Source organism: Peromyscus leucopus, chromosome 15, assembly GCF_004664715.2.
Source record: "Peromyscus leucopus breed LL Stock chromosome 15, UCI_PerLeu_2.1, whole genome shotgun sequence".
NCBI classification, from domain to species: Eukaryota; Metazoa; Chordata; class Mammalia; order Rodentia; family Cricetidae; genus Peromyscus; species Peromyscus leucopus.
Window position 1 is genome coordinate 50,901,182 of NC_051076.1, and position 23,881 is coordinate 50,925,062.

The window sequence follows — 23,881 nt, forward strand, 5'->3', positions numbered from 1 at the left end:
CCTTGTGATGTAGTTGACTACAAACTGGAGCTCCAACGTCTCCTGGCTTTTATGTCTTAATTTTGACCCTGCACATAGATGGCTGTAAGTTCAGTGATGTTACGATGGACTTCAGAGTGGATTTGAGGCCGTGTCTAGCTAGCCTTAGGGTACAGCTCAGGCCATAAAGGAAAGCCGGTTTTCTCACTATACGTGGATTCAGATGACGTGTTAAAATCTCAAACTGCAAACACACAATGACGTATAAACATGGCATGCTTAATTTTTACTGCCTCCACATCACCTGGTACAGGTCATAAAGCATAGAACCACAGAAACTTTAGAAAAATTAACAAAACCTGAACAGAACAGGGGGGAAAAATCAGCTTTGTCACAACAGGTGCACAAAGGGGAAGCCATGTCATAATACACGTGTACCCATGTGTATGTGCAAACACATGTGCACATTCGCTCACTGGATGATTATAAACTTATTCAGGAAGTCAGTGAACAGATCCAGAGTTTTCATGTAGCATTTTTATTAATGTGGGCTCAAACTAAAATATACTGTCTTAGTAATGTTAACAACTTTGAAAAAAATTAAGGCCATAGAATATATTTCCCTGTCATTTCCAGCCTAAGATGCTGTACTTCACAGAGTACTTTCTTTTGATGACCTGTCTTCTTAGTTTCTATGTGACTATTATATTTTAATGTCTTCCTTCCAGTCAAAAATCACAACCAGCATACAAACATATACATGCACACACAAAAGCAAGGTGTATGGGGGGGGCTACCCATTTGTCTGTGGGAGGCCCATTCCTACTTTTTCCCCAGGGTAGTCTTGAGGACAGAGGAGTGAGAAATATTTAGATTGAAGGATAGAGAGGAGAGAAACAAATAAAAACACAGGACAGACTCGGGAGGGCCTGGATCATTATCCACCAGCCCCTTCTGTCTTTTCTAAAGGGCCTTTTATAGGAATGCCAAGGGGTGGAACAAAGACCTCCCCAGCACATCCAAGTGCAGACACTTTCCAATGCCCTGGTAACCACACATATGGTCAAGCAATCCTTTAATGCAGCTCTGCTTGGTAAAGCAAGCTCAGATCTCAATAGGAAACCTTTGTGGGCCTTCACAGGTATATCAAGTTTGTAGTTTTTCTACCTCCTCCTTACTGCTTAAAAAAGACCAAGATTAACAACTCCTTTCTCTGGTGGTCCTATATAATCTCTTCACATTTCTGTCATTGTTCAATATTTTAATGTGCCTTTTGAAGAATGCTGTTTAGTAATTAGAGAAATCCCAAACTGATGACAAAGTACATTTAGGACTCTTTTTGTGAGCTCAGCTTCACATAGAATCTTTCACATCACCTTCTTTTCTTTCCTGTTATGAAAATGAATTACTATATTTAATGATATCACACGAGAAAAGTGTTTTATATCCAAATTAGGGCAAACATTTTATATCAACATAGCTGGGCACTTGGAAGGGTTTTAATTGAAACATTAAGTATTAGCCCACATTCGATGGCTCTTAAAACCCTTATGTTACCACATGAGTGATGCCAGTGGTCAATGCACAGCTGGAATTGCCATTTAACATGCACAGATGAGATATTGTTCTGTAGGAGCATTTATGTCAGAGCTGTTCGCTCTGTTCAGAAAATTGCTGCACACAAAATTTCTATTAAAGTGAGTTTGAAGATCTGATATAACTCATTTTATGTATAGATCAAAGAAGAAACCCAAAATATCTAAGCAGGTAGCTCTCAGTCAGGGAGAGCTTGTCTCTGAAGGACCTGTGACTGTGTCTGAATAGGAAGAGCTAAGAGAGGGTGGGACTGTCACCCAGCAGGCAGAAGCCAAAGCTGCCAAATCTCCCCATGAAAAGAATTATCTGGATTAAATATATCAGCAGAGGTCAGGATGAGTGACCCTGACCTAGAGAAAAATAACACACTCTCCACTCAATGTAAATTGGCCACGGTTACTATGATTCCTGTGCCTACATGAGGAGTGAGAGCCTCTATCTCAGTGGCGTGGCCCCATGAGATGAGTGAAATTCCCCTCTTTTCTACTCAAAGCTCCACTCTAATTTCTGAGGCCTCCAAAGAGTTTTCACCTCAGTGCAGAAAATATAGCTAATTGGTTTGGATCAGCAGGAGGTCTGCACTGAAGGTTTCTTTTTGTGTTGAAATTCAGAGTTATATGTTTCGTGCCCCACATGAATATTCACCTTTGTTAATCACCTTCTTGGGAAAAGCAAGCTGCTATGTAAGATTGCACATGCTCATTTCGATAGTGGTATAAACAGTGTTCTTGATAAAGCCGTATTTTATCTGCAGTTTTTCTCAATTCAGAATCATATGCTAAAGTATACAGCCCGGTTTCTAAATGAAATGAATTATGACCAATGAACACCTCTCAGTTTGCCTTTAAAAATTCCTAGTAACTCTAGAATATGTTCTTCGCATTTATATAATATGACACCCCTATAAGTCTTTCTAGATATCCCCCCAGAAGATGCCTTTCAAAATACAGTATAATTTTATTACACAAAGTTAACACTGGAGAAATGTGACTGAAAAAACTTTAGTTTCATTATTTTTTAAAAATATTATTATAGAATTTTTGTCTTACTTAGGTACACATTCAGTTTGTAAGATGTTCCTCCTGCAGAAATAGCAAATGGCATTTGCTGGTAGAGACTGAGAACGACTCAAAGACTACTGTTTCGTCAAGACTGCCATGCTGCACTCAAGAGGCAGCCATCTTTAAGACATTTCAATAGAAACATCTGTAGAATGTGATCACTTTTTAAAAACATTACTTTAGGCTTGCCTTCTTAACCATAGGAAAGTGCAGCATGCTTTTTGGAACTAAGACATCCTACTTGCCTAATTTCTAAAACTACATATTTTTATGTAATGATTCAATTGCTAATGCAATATTTTTTTTAAGAAATTGATTTTCCTATAAAAGCTAGAAAGTTGGTTTAGGGATATAATTAAAATTTTAAGTCAAGCGTGGGGACTAATGTCTATAATCTTAGCACTCTAAAGGCCAGAGGCAGGAGAATTACCATGAGTTTGAGGCCAGCCTGTGTTACAGAATAAGATCTTATCTCAAAAATCAACAACAAAAATTTCACAACTTTAATGTACATAATATTTATTGAGATATTTAAATATCGTATTTTTAAACATTATCCAGTCGTATCTTCCAGAATAAACTGTATTTTGTACAGAATTCTGCCAGTTCTTCTAATGAGAGGATGTATCGGTTCGTCTGTCATGCTTCTCCTCCTTGATCCTACAGCTAACATTTCTATGGGGATATTCATAACTGAGAAAGTGGGCTTTCATCTCACCCATTTTTTTTTTTTAAACAGGATACTGAAAACAAGGGACGAATTACCGAAGACCTAACACAGCTTATGCACTAACTTACCTTCTTTTCTTCTAGGCCTCCTCCTGAGCAGTCAAAACTACAGGAATGTGAGCAAAACACATTAGAATACAGAAAGGTCAAATGGGTGCTGCACATGTGTCCAAAGGAAAATATTTGATTACGAGCAGATTATACAGTTGTCAGAAGATACATGACTGAAGTCAGTTTGCTGTGTGAAGAACATCTTCAGGCAGTTTTAAAACACACTCTTGTCTATGTTGAATGGTAATCCCCGTTTGCTGAACGTGTGTATTTGGATAACTATATTTCTCCTTACACATTTCTGCAACATCCACTCTGAGGGTGTGTTTCTTAGTGTACACATATGCAAACCTGTAATTAAACCAATGACACTTCCAGCTAGTTCTATGGCTTAGGGGTCTACCTTCAGTACCCCCCAATTCTCACCTGACATGAGCCACATGTTGTACAATGCCTATGCTTCCTATCATTTTTATAATTCTGTTAAATCCGATGAAAATGGGAGTTAGCTAAATTATGAACTGAAAAATCTCAAGTGCCCGGTGAATACGCAAGCTAGACACACCTCTGGAGTTTTATCACTTTAAAACCTGTGTGTTGCTGAGAAGGGGCTGGGACCGACAATCTACAGCCCCAGCACAGTCACTGCGTGGACCTCTGGTCCACTGAGGATGCTTTTAGACAGCAGTGTCTCTTTTGAAAACATGTTCTTTTGAGGTTTTGTTTTGTTTTGTTTTGTTTCCTCTCTAGGAGCTCTCAGCCTGGGACAGAAGTCAGGGGCTTGGTGGCTGTTGTTTTTGTTTTATTTTGCTTTAAATTAATGAAATAGGGGGAAGGGAAATCAAACATGGAGCTGTGGAAGACTGGGATACAATTGACTGGGAAGTGGGTCACAGGTATGGGGACCTGGGCACTAACTGGGAAAAGCACTCAGTGAGGACTTCCCATCATGCCACATAGCACATCCTCAGAAGTGGGGTCCCATTTACCACAGACTGGGCAGTCTGCTCTTCCAGGCTTCAGGCTCCAGTAGCTATGTTTTTAAGTCACCTGACTCCAGGAGCTGATTTTGGTTGCCACCACAGAAAAGAAATTATAGCCTTTTACCCTTCATTTTATACCCCTTATGTATAACCGTCTAGTTACAGTCTGTCTGCCCACTTAACAAAGTTTGTGTGTGTGTGTGTGTGTGTGTGTGTGTGTGTGTGTGTGCAGGTGGGGGTAGTTTTATTAAAAACAAAGAAAACACAAACTACTGTAGCTTTGTGGATACATTTTATACACAGAGAACTGTAGACAGTTCTGAAAATTTAGATGTGAGGGGGAGAAGAAAAGAAACACACCCTGCTGGGAACATAAAACAGCACAGGGAACACACAATAATGACCCCATAATTGAGACGGTCATGTGTCTTATTAAAAGCCATTATTTACCTAGATGTCTCTCTTGATGAAGATGGTGAGATGCTTTACAGAGTTTTGTACAAGGATGTTTTTCAAAGCCTTGCTGATCTATTTCCTTGTGTATGTTGCTGCGTGGGGTCCTTCAAAGGGCTTCAAGGGTTACTTTTATATTTAAAAAAGCATGAAGATGAAAGCTCTCATTTGAGGGCAGCTTTGCATTCAGTGGCACCAAGATGCTTATTAGAACTGCCCGATGAGACAGTGTGAGCGGCTCCTGCATGCGCTCTCCTCCCCTGTGGACTTAGATGCTCTGGCTGCTGCCTTGTCTAAGTTATGCAGCCTACATTTAATGAAAGGACAGTAAACAACATAAATTATAAAAGACATCTGCCAATGAGAGCAATAAAAGGGAGAAGAAATGGGAGGGATGGGGAGAGAGAGAGAGAGAGAGAGAGAGAGAGAGAGAGAGAGAGAGAGAGAGAGAGAGAGAGAAAACAAGAGGAGAAACTCTAACAGGAACAGAACAAAGTGTTTCCAGTGAACTCAAAGAAATGACGTACCTTAATCAATCCTAATTTTAGGGTACAGAGAACCAACCTCTTTGTGTTCCTCAGAGATAGGCACATTGCTGTGGCTCTTACTGGGTTGCCATTGAACATGTAGATGGAGCTGGCTTCAGTCTCCTTCATGGATTTCTTGGTTCTTGTGTCCAGAGCCTATGCAAAACAAGAAAAGACTCTCTCTTGAACCCAGGCTACAGCAAGCAAGTTACCCAAAGCTTCTTCTTATCCTTTTATGGAGACGGCTTCCCATCCCACAGTCCACAGGGTTTGCCTGCTTTTCCTGTCTTCCATTTTGCCTTCTTATGGCTAGTTTCGGTACCAGAGACCACTCAAGTTCTCAACTTCTATAAATACACCTTTTCCAGTAACAAAAGACTCTGGTAAAGGTAAGCTAATAATTTTGGCGACCTTATAATGATTAGTCTTCTGTGGAATGTATTTCCCATATACAAAACCATCTAAAATATTTTTAAATGCATCAATTATCAGTGAAATCTTTCTTTATTCTAAAATATCTTAAATATATTAGTTTTGCTTCTGTCACCTTATTTCTCTGAAGAGAAGAGCTTACCTAGTGATATCATGCTATTTTTATATCATTTGTTCAGCCTGAGATCATTGTTGAAGTTTGAAATTCTCAGAAAAGAGATATTGTGACTTTCTTAGGTTGGTCATTATGTATTTTTTATTTAAACGTATTTTTATTACTTTTATTTTCAAAGCCTGTGGCTGGCTTTCTATTATTATTATTATTATTATTATTATTATTATTATTATTATTATTAGTCTCTCAGCCTGTCTTCTTCCCATTATAGTCTGTTTTCACTGTCTCCCGGAGCAGAGCTCCAGGGACCTCTTAGAATGAAGCTAAAGAGGAAAGAATGACCCTGTTGGCTGGCAGTGTGAGGAAGGATACCAACCACTCCACATGTCCTCCTGACAAAGGCTCTCTCGAGTGAGAGGGAGCTAGAGAGCCCTATTCTCTAGTGGGATGTTTCCTATCATGCCATTCTACCCCAGCCTGTGTCAGTCGGGTTAGTAGATTAATGGTCAAGGGGGAAAAGAGAGAATCAATATGTATGAGTGGTGTCCACATTAAGAAAATTTAAAGCAGAGTATTACACTTCAAGTTACAGAGATGATGAAATATCGTGAAAAGCACACACACCCCATCAGTACAGCGGTGTTCCCAATACAGAGCTCTGGACTGGTTTAAGTCAACGAATGCGTGAGGGAGGCAGAGCTGCTTAGCATGCTGTCCATGTGCGTTTTTAAAACAGCAAATACCTCACATCCTTTCCTCTCACCACATAAATCTGCATTTAGAAGAGAAAGTTTTCTCCAACGATTGATCTCCAAAAGTTATCTGCAACTTGCAAAATCCTTTATATTCTAAGCAGGGGAACTGAGAATGTCATCCAAGGCAGGCTGCTGCTCGGCTGAATCGAGAAGAAAAATTACGCTTCCAGCCAAACTGCTGTTGGTTTCTGACAAACATATTGACGTTTTCAGCCTGCTTAGGTGGAGTATTTGAATACCATACATGAAGTGTCAACTTTGCTCACTAGCATTTGAAATATCTTTTACAATGCTAGTTCATCTCCCCCAGATTGGACGGAATAGCTACAGTGTCCTGAAATGTAGTGTGTGTGTGTGTGTGTGTGTGTGTGTGTGTGTGTGTGTGAATAAAGCATTTAAATAAAGTATGTTAACCGTCATAAGGTTTACTTAATAGTCTCATTATCCTCCATGATTTCTCTTTTTGGATTATGAAGTATTTTGTCGTTGTTCTCCCTCTTACTCTGATGTTTCTACAGACTAAAGAAATTTAAGAACTGCAGGATCTTGGGAAAGGTACAGAAAAAATACAAAATGTGTTTGTTTGTTTTAATTTGTTGTGTGACTTTTTAAAAAATTAAAATATCCTCAGTGCAATTTCTTGGTCTATTGCCCCTGACAGCTACTGATCATTATCTTTTAACCTGTTAAGGGTTCACTTTTTTATGTATATTAAGCTAAGTTTTCTGCAAACACTGAACTTATCTCCTGAGTAGAAGACAAGCATAATCTTTTTCAGGAGGTAGCCTTTCTTTGTCTCTCCCATCCAGCCTTTGCACCCACACATTGCCTGGCATGACCAGGAGGCCAGGCAGATGGCCTTCGCTGTGGAGGATAGGGCTCTGGGCCCACGAGACGAAACCTGCGTGCTTGGCAAGGCTCATGCACCAAGGTTTCATCTCTAATAAAGTACTAGCTGCCTCTCCGGTAATGATATCCTGGGGCTGTTGGAAGGAGATTCTTTTCACAGGAAACATACTCATAAGAATTTAATACTATCTTGCTAAAGCCTTTGATTCAATAAGGTTTTAATTAAAAAAAAAATCCCTTACTTTGTAGACCAGGTGATGTGAGCAAGTGTCGATTTCTCCTTACCCAACAGTGTCTCCGATCAATACCCCTTTACTAAGCTCAAAATTCTTTTAGCTTCTTAACCACGTGCTTAAACAAATAAAACATCTTACTGTTGGATGTCGTTTATACAGACTGAAATACTTTTAGGTTAAATAACATTTGTTAGGCTTTGATGCAATCAAGTGAAATTTCAATCTTCAGAGAGATTCAGCCCCGCCTCTTGGAGACTGCACATATGTGTCAGCTTTCCATTTTTCTCACCAGTGTTTTACACATGAAATCTATTTTCCTTGAGAAAATGGAATCTTTGTGTCTTTGTCTGGAAGGCGCGCTGTGCTCAGGCGTGTTCTGGCAGGAGCTGAGACTGCCGAGGCCCTGGGGGAGGGGCCTCGCCGTCATTTGTCAGCTCTCCTGCATCTGTAATTTCTGGCCACTCAGCACTATCAGAGGGACTTAGAAAGGGGGCGCAGGGTGGGAGAAAGAGCTTGTCATTGATGAAAGCCAAACCCCGAATAACTGTCTGATGTTGATGACCGGAGGAACGAGGGGAGTATGAAAAACTTTTATTGTGCTTTTGGAAATGGCCAATTTATGAAATTGCACATGGTAACATTTTCAGACCTCAGTCTAGAAAGGCCCTGTCCATATTGTGTTACCGATTTCACTGCTTTTTACCACGGTGAGGACTCAAGAAAGTATTTTAATTTTCCTCCAGGAGCTTCTGGTTATTTCTGCTCTTACTCCCTTGTACCAAAACTGACAGCACAATTAAACATCTGCATTTTAAAATTGGATTTTCTCCCCTGACTGTTTTGCTTTGCTCCTAAAATTTCCAGATGTTTTGGGTTCTTTATGATTTTAATGTATGCAAATATATTTGCTCATATTTTAGGGGGCAGTAAGGGTGGCAACCATACCCATACACCAAGGGGTGGGGGAGCATATACAAAAACAGGCTAGATGGGCTGACCAGATGTTTCTGTAAGAAAAGCTTTGTAACACATCAGGCATAAGGCAGTATTTTTTCCTCTTTATAGGTTTACATTAGAATACATTTTGTCTCTTAGCACTTTACTATTTTATTGAATTTTGCAACTCCAGTGAGTGGAGTTCAGAATTCACACAGTGTATCTGTAAACAACCAAAGTATATAAATTTGTCACCTCGGTGTCCCATAACTGGGTAGAATCTGTTTCTACCCTTTCAGTCTTTTCATTTCTGTAAGAGATCAGAAGTTGTAGGGCAGGAGAAAAAAAAGAAAAGAATTTCAACTGAGCTTGCTGCTTTGTAGACATATTAAAGGGCTGGTGGGTATCTGGTCTGGAGCGTCGGAACAAGAATTGCAAGAGTGTTCCCGACATTTTAAGAAAACCTGTTTCCCATAATGAACAGGAAGCTGGTAAGCAGACGCTTGCCTACAAGTGAATCCCAAACAGTAACATGAAAAGAAGCTGGGGACAAAGCCACTGCAGAGTGTGGCACCCAAGTGCTTCAGGACAGAAACACTTGGAGATGTGCACTCCCATATAATCCTTGGGAGTAAATGAGTATTCATTTTTCATTCCTGACTGTTCAAGCCGATGCTTGGCATGTGCATCCATTTCTCCCACAGTATAATATCTGCAAGTGATTTAAGGAGGCTGACATGGTTAATAGTTAGGCACAAAAATGGCAAGTAATTATGAAGGAAGACAATGAATTTTTAAAGTACTACTTTGAGATTTTTAAGGTCCATTCTTACTGTATCATTTGGAAATGGTAATACATAGTAGGAGAATTTGTGTACATGCAAAGTGTTTGGGGAAGTGGATGAGTAGATTTATGAGTCTTGAACTAAATGCATCATTAATTAGGCAGATAACAGGGCAGGGCGATTGACCCACTTCTGCTCAGAGCTCTGGGCTAAGCTCTCTGAGAATTGACAGGTCTTTATCTTCTAATTGTATCAAAAAATGGGGACTGTCCGATCCCAGTTGTGACCTTGAAAGCAGCAAACTGAAGTGATGTATGGTGTTCCTATTCTAAGGAAATATTGACTGTACTCTCAAAGTTCAAAGTTTCAAAAGCAGAATTAGCTACTTACTTTATATTTAATTTTTATAGTAAATTGTTTCATCTTTTAAGTAAAAAAAAATTAAACCCTATAATGGAAAGGTGATTGCTCTAAAAATGTTAAATGTAAGACTCAGCTCAATCAAAGGTGTATTTCTGATTTTGTAAAATGAACAGGAGAATAAGATGTGCTATCAAAAGTAAGGGACAGTTTCATTTGTTAGGTCATGTATTCCATGTGAAAAAAATGCATTTTGGCCATTCTGTCACAGCAAAAACACATCTCCATGGTGCCAAGGAACTGCAGCCATGTGCTTTGCTGACTGCTCTCAGTCTGGGCCTTAGCTCCAGAAAGATGAAACTACGCAATGTTCTGCAAGGCAGGGCATGTGTAATGCACATGCACATAGCTGACACTGGAATTAAAAAAAAAAAAAAAAAAAAACACCTTGTTATTTAGCTAAACCTCAGTAATTATATATTTAAGACAGAGAAATGGTACTAAAAGTTAGCTAGGCCTAAGTATTTCCATGTGCAAGTTTATCTGTGTGTGTTGGGGGGGGGGTGAGCACAAGCACACATGCACATGGATGAAAAGAAGTGAATATGTCTCACTTTATCTCTCTAGCATCTACGTTAACTGTGTAAATTGTAAGCAATGAGATGAGTATTTAAAAACAGTTAAATTGGAATAAATAAGAATATAGTTTTGTTAATTCAAAGATAAGATTAAAAATTTTCTAGGCTGCAAAATATTAGAAAGCCTAGAGGTAAGAAACATATGCAGAAATTCAAGTGATTATAGTTAAGGTGTATTTTGTTAAGGACAAGATGGAAAATGTATACTATTAATTATTAAGACAATTCCAATAGAGTATTATCTTCTCAGATCTCCATAGACAGATACATAAAAGCCAGATTCATGCTACTTATAAGTTGATGTTTTAGAAAGCACAAAATATGTCCCATTTGTTTTTAAAGTAAAGCTTGTTAAGGATAAACTATAAAGCTTATAATGATTAGTTTAACTGTTAAATATAATTTTACATGAAAGCAAATGAGGACTGTAGACGTAGCTAGGCAGTAGACTGCTTACTATGTCTGGATTTGAATGCTCTGAGGTTGGTGAAGGCGAGGAAGGGAGGGAGGCAGAGAGAAGAGGAAGGAGAAGGGCTTTTAAATTATTTATTTTTGCAGGATAACTCATCCTACTACATGCTGTGATATTTAAAGATGTTCATTCGTGAAAATAATTTGTCCTAAGGCATATATAGGTGCTGTGAGTTTGTGTTTAATGGAGCAGTCAGAGCCATTGAGACCCGGCTAGGCTGGTTTCTCAGGTTGTACAGAACCATTGACGGCTGTGAAGACGAGCAGTTGCTTCCTTTCGTTGACTCCATCAAAGCATAATGGCTAGTCCCTCGAAGAGGCTAATGCAGCAAGTTTAGTATAGTTTAAAGAAAGAACAGTAAAGAGCCCTGTGCATAACTGTCACACAGTCACCAAGTCACCATGCCTGTGTAGGAAAGTATTAAGAATTTAGTGTAAGTATGGCTGTGATCCAAGCACTAGGATCTGAGGCAGAGGATCATCAGTTATAGAAACCAGCTGAGTCTCTCCAGGTGCGTTCCAGGCCAGCCTGAGCTACAGAGTGAGTATCTGTCTTAGAACACACAAAACAACAAGCAGAATTTGTTTTACTACTTGAAAATGCTATGTAGAATAAAACAATAGTAAAGAGATGTGAACTTCAATATTATATCTTCCCCTGGACTTGGACAAATATTTTATATCAAAAGGAGCTGTGGGCACAGTTCAGTGAGGGGGGGGGGCGGTTGACTAGGATATGTAAGATCATTGACAGAAGAGCTAAGATCCAGGAAGCAAAGCCCCATATTAGGACTGGGGAAATGGTCTCTTAGTCTCAAGAGATGAACCAAGAGTTTCACTCTTCTGTTTGCTCATCCCTCCAGTGTGTGACAGTTTCTCTGTTTTGTTTTCTATTGTTCTTCTACTTTTCATTTCTTTTTTGGGAATCTATCTCAAAACCACCCTCGAATTGGCTTCCTGAGTATTGCCTCTGCTATTTGGTCATGGAAAATTTTCTTTACTAGGTATTTGAAAGAGATAAAAGATACGTATATAATGAAGCTGGAAAAGTTAACTTTAGGAACAATGAAGTACATTTGGTACAGAATGGATTTGTAGTGCAAGCTGGAAGCTGTCTGTAGTTGGTCAGCAAGGAACTGAAAACTGGGCAATTCTCACTAACAGAAGTCATGGAAGAGCAACGGCCCAGCTACAGCTTTGGTGTATTTCTTTTGGGTAATTCAGCAGTTTGGACAGTCCCTTCCTGTTCCTTGTGAAGATTCCTTATCATCAAGCAGACATCTAAGACTACCTCACAGTTCCTCAAATAGGGATGTTCTTTCAAATTCTGGAGATTTTTTTGTCTTGCTCTTTTGTGTACTTTAGTGACCACATCCCCATACATTTCCTGTCACTGTCATTTTCTAAACACTGTAATCTGTAATACAAACTGAGCCTCCAGGAAGAAAACATCGTATTTTCTTAATAATGTGCTAGCAGCAGAAATTATTAAGAGCGAGGAGCAATTTTTAACTTCTTTTCCATCATAAATCAGTGATGGTTGTAATGGGCCTATACTAAAGTAACAATTAAAATTTTATGGGCAGTATGATTATAGGTCAGGAATGGACACATATAGTGTCATTAAGTACCAGAATATCACTGATTTTCCCATGATACATAACAGGATCTACTCAAGATATATTTTAAAAAATTGTCCACCTTATAATTAGAGTCAGACAGTGAACTATCATTGTTGCCAATCAATTTCTTCTTTCTGCTTCATCTTTCCCACCATTTACAAAGAGAATCAAATCCATTTTGCCACACACAGAAAATTATGCTTATAAATTCTAATTTTAGAAAGCAAAAACATGTCATTCGTCTCAGTGGCTTAACAAGTATCCATAACACCCCCCTACCCTTAATATGTTAAAAATTGGACTTTTGTTTTGTTTTGTTATTTACAAAAGTCTGTAGACACTTCAGAAAGCAATTTTAACTACAAGCTGTGTTTTCTTTTTCATCTAAGTAAGAAACATGAATGCTGTTCGAGAAAAGTTCCCAACTTTAATAACCTCTGGATTCTCTGAACAGTGTGTAGACTCGTGATTCATCTCAAATTCGACTTGCTGCCTAGTAAATGATTTCTTGAGAACTTATTCTCACATGAGCATTCATTTCCCTCAGCAGAAAATTAGAGAATGTGTGAGCAGCTCATGAGTGGAATCGGTGTTGCACCATTCTGCGTGGGACGCAGCTGCTCTGAGTTTTCAGTTCCCCCTTGTAGGGTGATAGTGGCATGCCTACTCCCACCTAGAAACTAGCAGGCAAAACAGCTCTGCCTGTTTCTAGAGTCTCCTCATTCCCTGCCCAAGTACCAGTCACTCTTAAAACAGGCTGTGTGTCCATTTATTTGGCACATCCTACGTCACTGGCTTTCACATTTCATAGGGAAAGGGCAGTCATGTTTAGTTAGTTATAGCTAAGAGGAAAGAGGTATTGGGAGGAAAAACCGGTCTCCTCTCTGGTTTATTGTAAACTTTTTCCTATATTTATTTGGCAACACAGGGTGATAAAGCCAAAATCACTTTATAAGTGTGAGAATCCTATAGTTCTACAGTAAAAGTTACTTTATTAACAATGTTTGAAGTAAAACCATTAAAATTTTTCTTTTCCTTTCTTCTTCTTTTTCTTTTCTTTCTTTCTTCTTCTTCTTCTTTTTTTTTTTTTTTTAGAGACAGGGATTTTTCTGTGTAGTTTTGGTGCTTGTCCTGGATCTCACTCTGTAGACCAGGCTGGCCTTGAACTCACAGAGATCCACCTGCCTCTGCCTCCTCAGTGCTGGGATTAAAGATGTGTGCCACTGCTGCCTGGCTACTTTTTCTTTTAGTCATTATTTTGTCATTCATCATGTATCAATACATTTTAAAAGGTACTTTTTACTAACACTATGGATGATAGCAGTGATAACAATATATTATGTTTATGAAGAATTTTTTAGTTTTGTATTATGTTACTAGTTTCCCATCTGTAGTCTAAGAAGTGTTTATTCATGGCTTGATGTCCTGTGAGAAAATATCTTCTATGCTTGTTATAGACTGAGGAAACTTAAACTTAAATATTTAAAATATTTGTGGTTTTAAGAGATAGACCGTTTTAATGGGCTTGGAACATGCTGAGCCCTAAGAATGTTACTACATTCTATTATCATCCTCCCTGTACTCACTGGAATCAGGACAGAAAAAATTCAACTCTTCTATAATCTCCTTAAATTACATAAAATTTGCAACTGTCCTTAAGTGTGCCTGATTTCATGAATATTATCTCCGAAAAAACAGAATTGAGCATCAATGGCTTTGACAGAGCAAGTTATTACAAACTACTTTTATAGCAAATTTGTATGTATCCACTGTCATGTCTTTACAGCAAGAAAAAGCACTCATTTCCCCTCAATTCAATATGGGAACATTAAAGAGAAGCTATGTTTTCACTGGGACAAAACCGACACATTTTGTAACCAATGATACTGTCTACAGAAAATCTGGTATGGTCTTGGTTCTCCTTGGTGAGGATGCATTCCTCAAGTGATGAGGTTCCTTTTCTGTTCCAGGGCAGTCCTTCCCCATTCTACTAAACATAAATAACCCCAAGCAGAAGAAAATAAGAACTTCCTGCTCCTTGCACTCGTCTGTCTCCCACACTTAACACACTTCCTCTAATCAAGATTCAAACAATACTAAGGAGAGTGCTTGTGTTTTTTTTTTAAAAAAACTAAGATTAGGAGGAAAGCATTCTAAAGGGAATAACAAAATGCTTCATTAATAGGGCAGCGAAAGGGTTAAAATTATCTTTGAACACTTAAATGATACTCACTTCATTTGCCTTAAGAATAAGCCATTGGTAGACATCATTAGATAATCAATTATTTAGCTTCCCGTAACTAATGGAAAGGGTTTTTGCCTGCTTAGATTGAACTTCACTGATTATTTAGAAAGTAAGGTTTGTCTTCAACTCTTTGTTATTATTCCTTCTCGGCCAAGCAAATGAAGGGCATGAAGGGTGCACAGGGCATTCATTGAGTTTCCAGAGGAGGAGGCTGGGAAAAAGAATGAGGATTTGACTCAGGAGGCAGAGTCTAAGTGAGTCAGATACGAGCCTAGTGGAGTGTGTGAAATGAATATTGTGGAGGAAAAATGATTCACAAGTATGTAAGGGGAAGACTTTACCACTAGTTCCTGGTTAAAACTGAGCAATTATATCATGTTCTCACGGGCTAAACACCAAAGTGTCCAAGAATTATTAAAATTTTATTCAATGATAGTAAGAAAAGAATAGGTTGGTACTCTATAGTTCTGATAATATACATTTTGTAGTGCAACATGGTCATTATAATGAAATTTATTAGTAAATTTATTAATGTGTTGAATACAGGCATGATTTGTTAAAGAGGTATTTTGAGACCAAAAATTGTCCTTGGTTAATGTATAAGAATAAGCAAATACGTGAATGATCAAGACTAGCAAGAAACTTACATTTTAACATTTAACTTTACATTTAACAACTTGTTAGGTGTATCTTTAAGCACCCTTTTATGACTATGTAAATTTAAAATGCACGTATTTAAAACCCAAGTAATACAGAAAACACAGCTCACAGAGACCAAGCATGGCCCTGTACAGAATACTTGCTAAAATTTCTCAAACTGATTTGCTGAATACTGGTTTTCAGTCTACAGAATCCAAAACATAGCTGAAAATCATTATGTCCATCTTCTCAAAACAAATTAACAGTTCTTTATGAAGCCAGTCACTTAAAATTCAACTTTTTTTCCTAATTCTGCTAAAAATAAATTATACATTAAATCAAATATTTTCTTGGATATGTAGAAATTTAAAAAATGTGAAATTTGGTGGACAGAACCAAAGCCTTGAGCTCTGGGGTCTAGCTTGACTTATGACACAATGCATGTCACCAAGGCCGCTCAGAGAGCTGAGTTAGTCCTGACATTGAGCTCTCTGGTGAGAAGTTGAAGAATAATTATCCTATGAATATAATACAATGGAATCCTCTCATAAAGACACATTTTAAATCTACCTAGGTTGAATCTTACCAAGTCTTAGGGAAAAAGAAAAGCTTGCTGACAATTGAACTATATCCAGGCTCCAGCTGCTTCTCACCATCTCCATTGCTACTCACCCTGGGGAAGCACACTGTTTTAAGTGGGTTCCATGCCAGGCCCTAACTCAATCCCTCTGGACCTGCTCTTCAAGCAGCAGTAATGATGTCGATTGACACTGAAGATAAATCACACAGACCCCTGTTCATACTCTTTAGCAGCTTTAAAATAAAACTCCAAATCTTAAACATGTAAGCACCCTACATGACCTGCCACCCCAACTTCTTCACTGTATCTCTTCCCATCCTCCTTAGAGTCACTCTTTTTGACTAGGGTTGCCTCTTTAATTCTTCCTCATGGACCATAATGACATTTGTGTTTCAGGGAATTTACACTTTTGTGTCATTGGTCTAGAAAGAGCTCCTGGAGTTTATATTTTGCCCATATTCTTTCCTTTAAGACTTAGGTCAAATACCTCTTAGGTATGTATTTCTTGACACATAGGTATATAACTTCATAGCTCACCTTCACCATTCTTTGATTTCTTTTCTTAGTATTTATGTCATATGAGATTATATTCTAGTGTGTGTTTATGGTGAGATAGGAAGTTGCTAACCCTTCATTTACCAGCATCAAGAAGAACGCTGACATTTAAATATGTGATCAATATTTGTTGGATGAAAAAGTATGACTAGCAGCCAGACATAGAATTATATGTACCCCAAGACCTCTTTGGCTAATTTATTTCTTGAATTCCAAAGCCATCTCTTCTCCTGGTCATATAATGGTACTTCTTTTTTTAAAAGCCTGTTTGTTTCCCATGGTTTATTTGATGAGCTCATCATTTGTACTTTGTAATAATTGATACCATTGTCTTCAATACTGGTCATTTGTTAAATACAGACTTATAAAGTCATGAAAATTAAGGAAAATGCAATTTATATAATACAAGTCAATCAACTCCTATCTGATTTTCAATTACAGAGGCATTTTTTTATTCAGACTGTTGAAATAAATAAGGCTGTTTGAATGCTATCATTCAGGCAGAAAGAACTTGATACTCTCAAAACTTCTAGAGATAGTTCAGTCATTGGATTGCCTCTTTGACGTCTGATGATTTTTCCCTTAATCTTTACCCATTAATTCAATATTTCAATAAATATTGTATTGGCATTCATTATATTAAGGACATACTGTTTAGTAAATGAGAACTCCATTTACAGAATGGTCTCCAAGAAATGAAGAGATACTACAGAAGGAAAATGTGGTGAGTGCTCTAGACAGAAGAGAGGTATTAAATTATTGGAGTTCAAAGAAGGGATTCCATTGGGCAAGGATGGATAGGGGTGATGCATCTAGAATGATTCCATCTCAGTTGTACTTCATTTGAATGTTCAAAAAGCAGGAAGAAAAAAAATAATTACAATAGGAGGAAATAGTGTAAGCAAACTTGAGAGGTATATGGAAACACAACAATAGCTCCACATAATGATAGGAAACCTTGGGCTGTGGTTGCTTACACTCTCTATAGAAGAGGGTTTTAACTCTTTTATAAAAGCTAAATACACTTGGATGTGCAGTGGGGATACATGCTTAACATGGAAAGTTTTCTATTGTTTTCTCTGGTTTATAATTTAACCAAAAGAAATTCTCAATGACCAAGGTCAATGAGAGAAGTCATTAAGTAATATGTACAGTTTCAAACAGTGGCCTCTGGGCTTGGCTTCTACAGTGAGATGTGTACCTGTGCATTAACAGTGCAGTGCTTCTCCTGCTTTGCACACCCAGTGAACAGAAACCTGGAGAACTTGTTAAAGATCCTTGCAGAAAACTGCTCTTCGTTTTGGTATTTCTAGTGAAAAATCAACATTTTATCTTCTATGTGCAAATAATCGTAACTTCACTATAAGTTTCTTGATCTGTTCCAACATATATCATAAGAAAGGAGTATACTGTAAACTAGAATGTCAGCACTGTGTGCTATACACACAAAAGTACAATCCTTTCCTTGTTAGTTGCGTTTTAAATGTTCTTGTGGAAACTGGATCCTTTAGCTAGGATCTATGTGAGTTGTTGGAAGTTCCAAATATCATCGGCCTTTTAGGGTGCAGGCTCCCAAGAAGTCAAGAATGTTTAGTGAGACTTCTTCCCATGTAGACTACAGGTGTGTTCTCTACTTACAGACAATAACATTATGTTTAGTCTGATTGATTTGACAGCAAGGACAAGGCTAAGGAGGGGAAATGGCTACTTGTTTTTAACTCTTTTAAGCAAGGCTACATTTCATACCCAAACCCTAGTATCACATTTCAGTAAATCTAAAGTAACTCGTGTGAGTGAATTCCTGAATCAACTTTCTAAGAGGCAAACTTCACCCTTTCATACTTCAGTTTATAATCTTCAAATGACTGTCAACTGTCTACTATAAGTGCTTGTGGAGCAGCATTGTACAGATGAGTCATATGCAGCAACAGAGTTAGAGGGGATTCCCAGAAGAAAATAATCTGCATGTTTGCTGAGTTTCATTTTGGGGGGGGGGGGTACTATGAAATTGTCTCTGTGGATACATGCGCTATGAGAAGTCAGCCAACATGCTGGCCTTACACTCGAACTGCAGCTCTTCCTGATGTCCAGCCTATCTGTGACCTACCCTACAGATTCTGGTCTTGACAGTACCTACAGTCATTTCAGCTAATTCCTTAGCACAACTTGAACTAATATTCTGTCAATTTTGTCCCCCCCCCAAAAAAAAAATTCTGAAGTGAGAATCTTCTATGTCTTGAAGATGGCTATCTAAATACTGACAAGCTTCTTTGGATATTTAAAAACCTTAGTCTGTCCCTGACTCCTTCTTAAAATTATTTTAGAGCTAAGCCAACAGAAGTCTGTTAAATGTATCATCTATATTCTTACACTAAAATTAGTCTGCCTTATAGGGCTAGTCTTCCTAGTGTTCAATACTATATCTCTTAAAAGTGCTCTGAACGGTTATTTTAAGCATCCATATTAGATGATTTTCATGGGACCCTTTCTTGGTGTGTTGAATGGAAGAGTGTATTTAAAGGTTTGGAGGAAGGATCAGTTTGTTTTGTCTTTGCATTTCACTGTGCCTTTTCTTGGAAACACAGGTGGTCTGGATCTCTATTATAAATTTTCAGTGGTTCTTAATCTTAATTATGATTAAATTTTTGGGAACTACTTCAACTCTTCTAAGTAGAAAAGCTACTCATCACTGTTTGTGTGTGAATGTGTGTATGTGTGTGTGTTTGTGAATGTACACATTGTTAGCTATCTTTACAATGTTAATAAAGAATTGAAGTTCATATTTCTAAAGTTTTTCACTTTAGAAACTGTCTTCTTATACTTTGTCTGTCTTTTAAATTTTATGACTATCTTTATGAAGAAATGTTTCTTACTCCTGACTCTTCGTGAGTAATGAACTCCATCAACTGAACACTCTTAGCTCTTCCATCTACTCTGCTTCCACACTCTACTTATTTTGTAATAAAGAAATGTGGAAGGAAAAACTGTGCTCATGAACATGAATTTTTCCATATCGCCTTTTCTCTCTCATTCTCTCTTTCTTCTAACCCTTGTCTCCGTGTCTCACTCCATCCTCATTTTTCCTTTCCTATCCCCAAGGAACTGATCTGTCTCCTGGGTATGTAAGTTCTTGGATGGTCCTCCCCACAGTGCAGTTTTTCAGTCTACATGCTCGAAGAGAAGAGTCGCATTTGACAAAATAGCTGGCTGTAGCAGGAATGACAATGGTAGTCTATTTCCACTCGTTCTACGTTTTCGCTCAATTTCAGAGCTTGAGCGGGGAAGGAGGACCTGATTATTGCTTCAAGAAGGCCAGGTTTTTCAAACAATGCATAGCTTGAACTGTTTGATTCTACAAAGGAGCTCCTATTTCCAGCATACAGCAACATGTATATCTCATTAGCTTACTGGGATGCCTCACTTTAAAAACCTATTCAATATGTAAAGTAGTGTCTAATTTAGTAAATTATTTTTATTCCCTCTTTTAATAACCCTGATTAGTTCTCATGATAATTAATTCTTCTAAATAAAATGATAATATCTATGAAAATTATGGTAGTATGTCTGATAAATATATGTTAAGACTTACAAAGAAAACACATGTGTTATACCTTCCCCTGAAACATTAAGGAATTTAAACTTGACTATAAACACATCAAATAGCTTTAACTATGTTCTTTTTCTCATACTTTGCTAATTGTTGTAAATACTATTGTTACAGAATCTTTTAATTCTTTATTATATTAAAACACACCAGACATTAGTGTAGAGAAGTTGATGATTCTTGCCTTGGTCCTACACGATGATTTCTTCTTCCTGGAGTGTGCTCATCAATTCAGAGATAACAATTCTCTCCAGTAAGACAAAAACATGAAAATCAAGAGAAGAAGAAAATTCTCCTTTCATGGGCACAGGTCAATTTGCATGTTCAAGGCTTTGGGTTCAAGACCCAGAATTAAAAATAAAAAAGCTTCTTTTTCATTACCCTCTCAGTAATAGAACCTCCACCTCATAATATCATTTGCTACTTATTCACATAAAGACTATGGCCAATTAGTCAAAAATCTCTTGAAACTGATTGCATTAAGGCAAAGAAATACAGCAATACTGTAAAGAACATAATCCAAGGACATAAAGACCTAACAGTAGCTCAGAGATGGCTAATAAAGAGCTGCATTGACACCAAAAGGCTCATTAGGGAAAATCAGCTATGTTGTCAGGAAGGGAGAACACACTCCAGGGAGCACATCGTTGTGACTGTTATGATCGCTATTGGGAAACCTACTGAAGTGTCATTTCCACAGAAATGAGAGAAACGTGCAGAATGGCAGAGAATGCTTTTCATGGCACTTGAAATTGCTATAAGGCTAGCATTGTGCACCTGAAGCTCTCTATTACCTATTAGCTTGTAGCTTTTGTTTCTGAATGCCCCAGGAGCTCTGTGCATATTCCCGAGTCAGAATGTCCCACATCTGTCCTCCATCTCATTTGTTCGCTGTCAACCTAAACTTTTATTTCCTTTATAAAATAATTTTGTGTTTTTAGATAAGAAACTGATTTTTAGCTCAAAATCTTTGTAGTGATTCACACTGGGTGACTCAGAACTGCTTATAAATCCAGCTTTAGGGATCCAATGTCTCTGGCCTTCATGGGTACCTGCACTCACATGGACATAACCCCTGCACACACACATACACACACACACACACACACACACACACACACACACACACACACACACACACACACACACACACCAAACAAACATGTACACAAACACAACTAAAGACTAAACATTCCAGAAGAGTGAGGATAGAAAATAGTAATCCAAATTCATGACAAAAATAACCAGGATGATGGGCATGGTGCTCTTAACTTCTTGGCTGTGTGTCCTTAAAATTGTTGGTACAAGGAAACATAAGGGATATATGAACTCATCTGGCTGCAAACATTAGCTTTGATAAAAGTTCTGCTGAAGAAAAAAGAAGGTGAGGTCCAGCTGTCTGTTTTAAAAGAAGAACTAAACTTCCTGCAGAAGCACTCATCCCTTTTCTGTTGTTTCCACGTCTGTGCTCAGTCATCCTCTAAATGCACATCAAAGCAATTACACACACACACACACACACACACACACACACACAGAGAGAGAGAGAGAGAGAGAGAGAGAGAGAGAGAGAGAGAGAGAGAGAGAGAGAGGTTTCATCTAGACTGTCTTCAGATAAATCCTATTATTATCCTCATTTGGAAATGAAGCAACTTTTACAAAGTGACTAAGTGATAATCCCCAAGCTGTGTAATACTTAAGGGCTCAGACTAGAACCTGAAGCAATAAAGACTTATACCGGTGAATCCACATGATTTGTTTTCTTCCATTTCTGTTTTAATCATTGAGAGGTTGGGGGGGCGGGCATCAAGGCAGTAAAGCATTTTCAAATGCAAGCTAGCATTCATTCTAAGAAAGATGCAAGTGCTATCTCATGGTATTATGTGTAATCAATATTTGGATGTGGGGGTCAGATCTCTAATGAGTTCTATTACAGGGAAGACAGAAAAGAAACATATTTAAACATTACAGATAAGTCAATTTACTGTACTTGTTTATATTTCTGTCTACTGATCTCTCTCGATACACACCGTAATAAAGAATGACCGCTGTGGGTAACTTTCTGTTCTTTTTTATTATTAAGTTAGTTCTTTGACAGTTTCGTGTGTATGGAATTCATTTTGGCTGCTCTTCCTTTTCACCGCCCCTTAATTCCCTTCTGTTCCTGTCACTTCCTCTTTCCCTACCTGTTCTATTTCCAGATTGACAACTTCTTGATTTTCCTGTGTGACTTATGTGTGTTAGTTAACCAGGGCCATCTGTGTGACCATTGGATTGGGACTACCAGTTGAAGCCTGGTGGTGTCACCAAGGGTACAAATGTAAAGGCAATGGCTGCTTCTTTCTCTGGTTCTAAATATACAACTAATTTTTACAGCAGTTGTATCTGTTTCAAGAAGACCATTTGATGCCAGTCATATTTCCTCACAGTTCATCAGTTTTCTGGGTTTTAATCTCCTTTACCTACTCAATATGCAATCTTCTATTAGTCCATCAAAGTGAATAATGTGTCAAAAAAGTATATTAGAAATGTTTGCCATTTTACAACTGTATCAAGCCTCTCTATAAGTCATTCACAGTAGTCCAGAAGTCCATCCCATGGTGCTGTCTGTTCAAATGAAAGGAATCACCACAGTCCTTACAAAAGGGCCAAACTGAATCTAAGTGCTCAATCAAAAATACTCATTGAGTGAGGCAGTGAGAATGTATACAATTCATGCTCTAAATATTGGAAAAAAAATATGTTGACAATATTCTCTTCAGTGGTTTCATGGAGTTTTCTGGGGTGAAAATATGTAACTAGAAGTATAGAATTTTCAAAATTCTTGATTTCTTTGATTTAATTCTATTCCCCACCAAATTTTGGTTTACTCAGAAATTTGGTGTGACCCGTAAGATCTCCCTCGTGACTTCCTAAGCTTTCAACTGAATGCTTCTAGATGTGAAACTGTGACTCAGATCAGCTTCTTACATGGAGAAGGCATAAAAGTCAATGCCTGAACATTTTCTTCTTGATTCTCTCATCTTTCTAAAAAATCTTGATTCTGGGTTGGATAATGAAAACATCATAGAATTTTTAGTCATTTATATGTTATTATAGTCATGGGTTTTTTTTGTCAAGATTTAAGAAATAAACCAATGTTCTCTGTTTATGTAACATTTTATTTGTAAAAGTCTTGAATTTGAAGATAGTAAGCACACACACACCTATATAATCCTAAATGAACAGAAGTGTCTAGAAAAGACATGTGCCAAATAATTGAAATTCTGAAGGATGACAAGAGGAATAAATATCCTGGAATTATACCCAAATCTTAGAATTACACAATAAACACTGAATTATGTGGAGTGTGATTCTCAGGAGCTCATAGAGTTATTGACTTGGGAAACTGTTCATCTGACTCTCATCGACTTCTTGCTTTCTATTGCTTTCAAACTTGCTATGGTTTTAGAGCCTTGCTCTTACTGTTGAACTCCTTTATTCTATCAACCTTACCAACACTGCCTCTCAACTTTTCTTTTGTATACTCTACTCATGAGGAGTGGTTTGTTTTGTCTTTTACTCGTTTGCAATTCACCTTAATGATATTTGAGGCAGACAGGCAGATTCCTCCTGCTCCTTAGAAATTGCCCAAATTGCCAGGCGGTGGTGGTGCATGCCTTTAGTTCCAGCACTCGGGA

At 37.9% G+C, this 23,881-nt stretch overlaps 1 long non-coding RNA gene across 1 annotated transcript in view; it reads right to left on the bottom strand.

Annotated features, from left to right (window-relative positions):
- Positions 1-3,357: 3,357 nt before the first annotated feature.
- LOC114707205 overlaps positions 3,358-23,881 on the bottom strand; it is a 33,511-nt gene continuing 12,987 nt past the window's right edge. The window contains exon 2 of the long non-coding RNA XR_003736619.2: positions 3,358-5,535. This is a non-coding gene — a long non-coding RNA (uncharacterized LOC114707205). The remainder of the gene's footprint in view (positions 5,536-23,881) is intronic.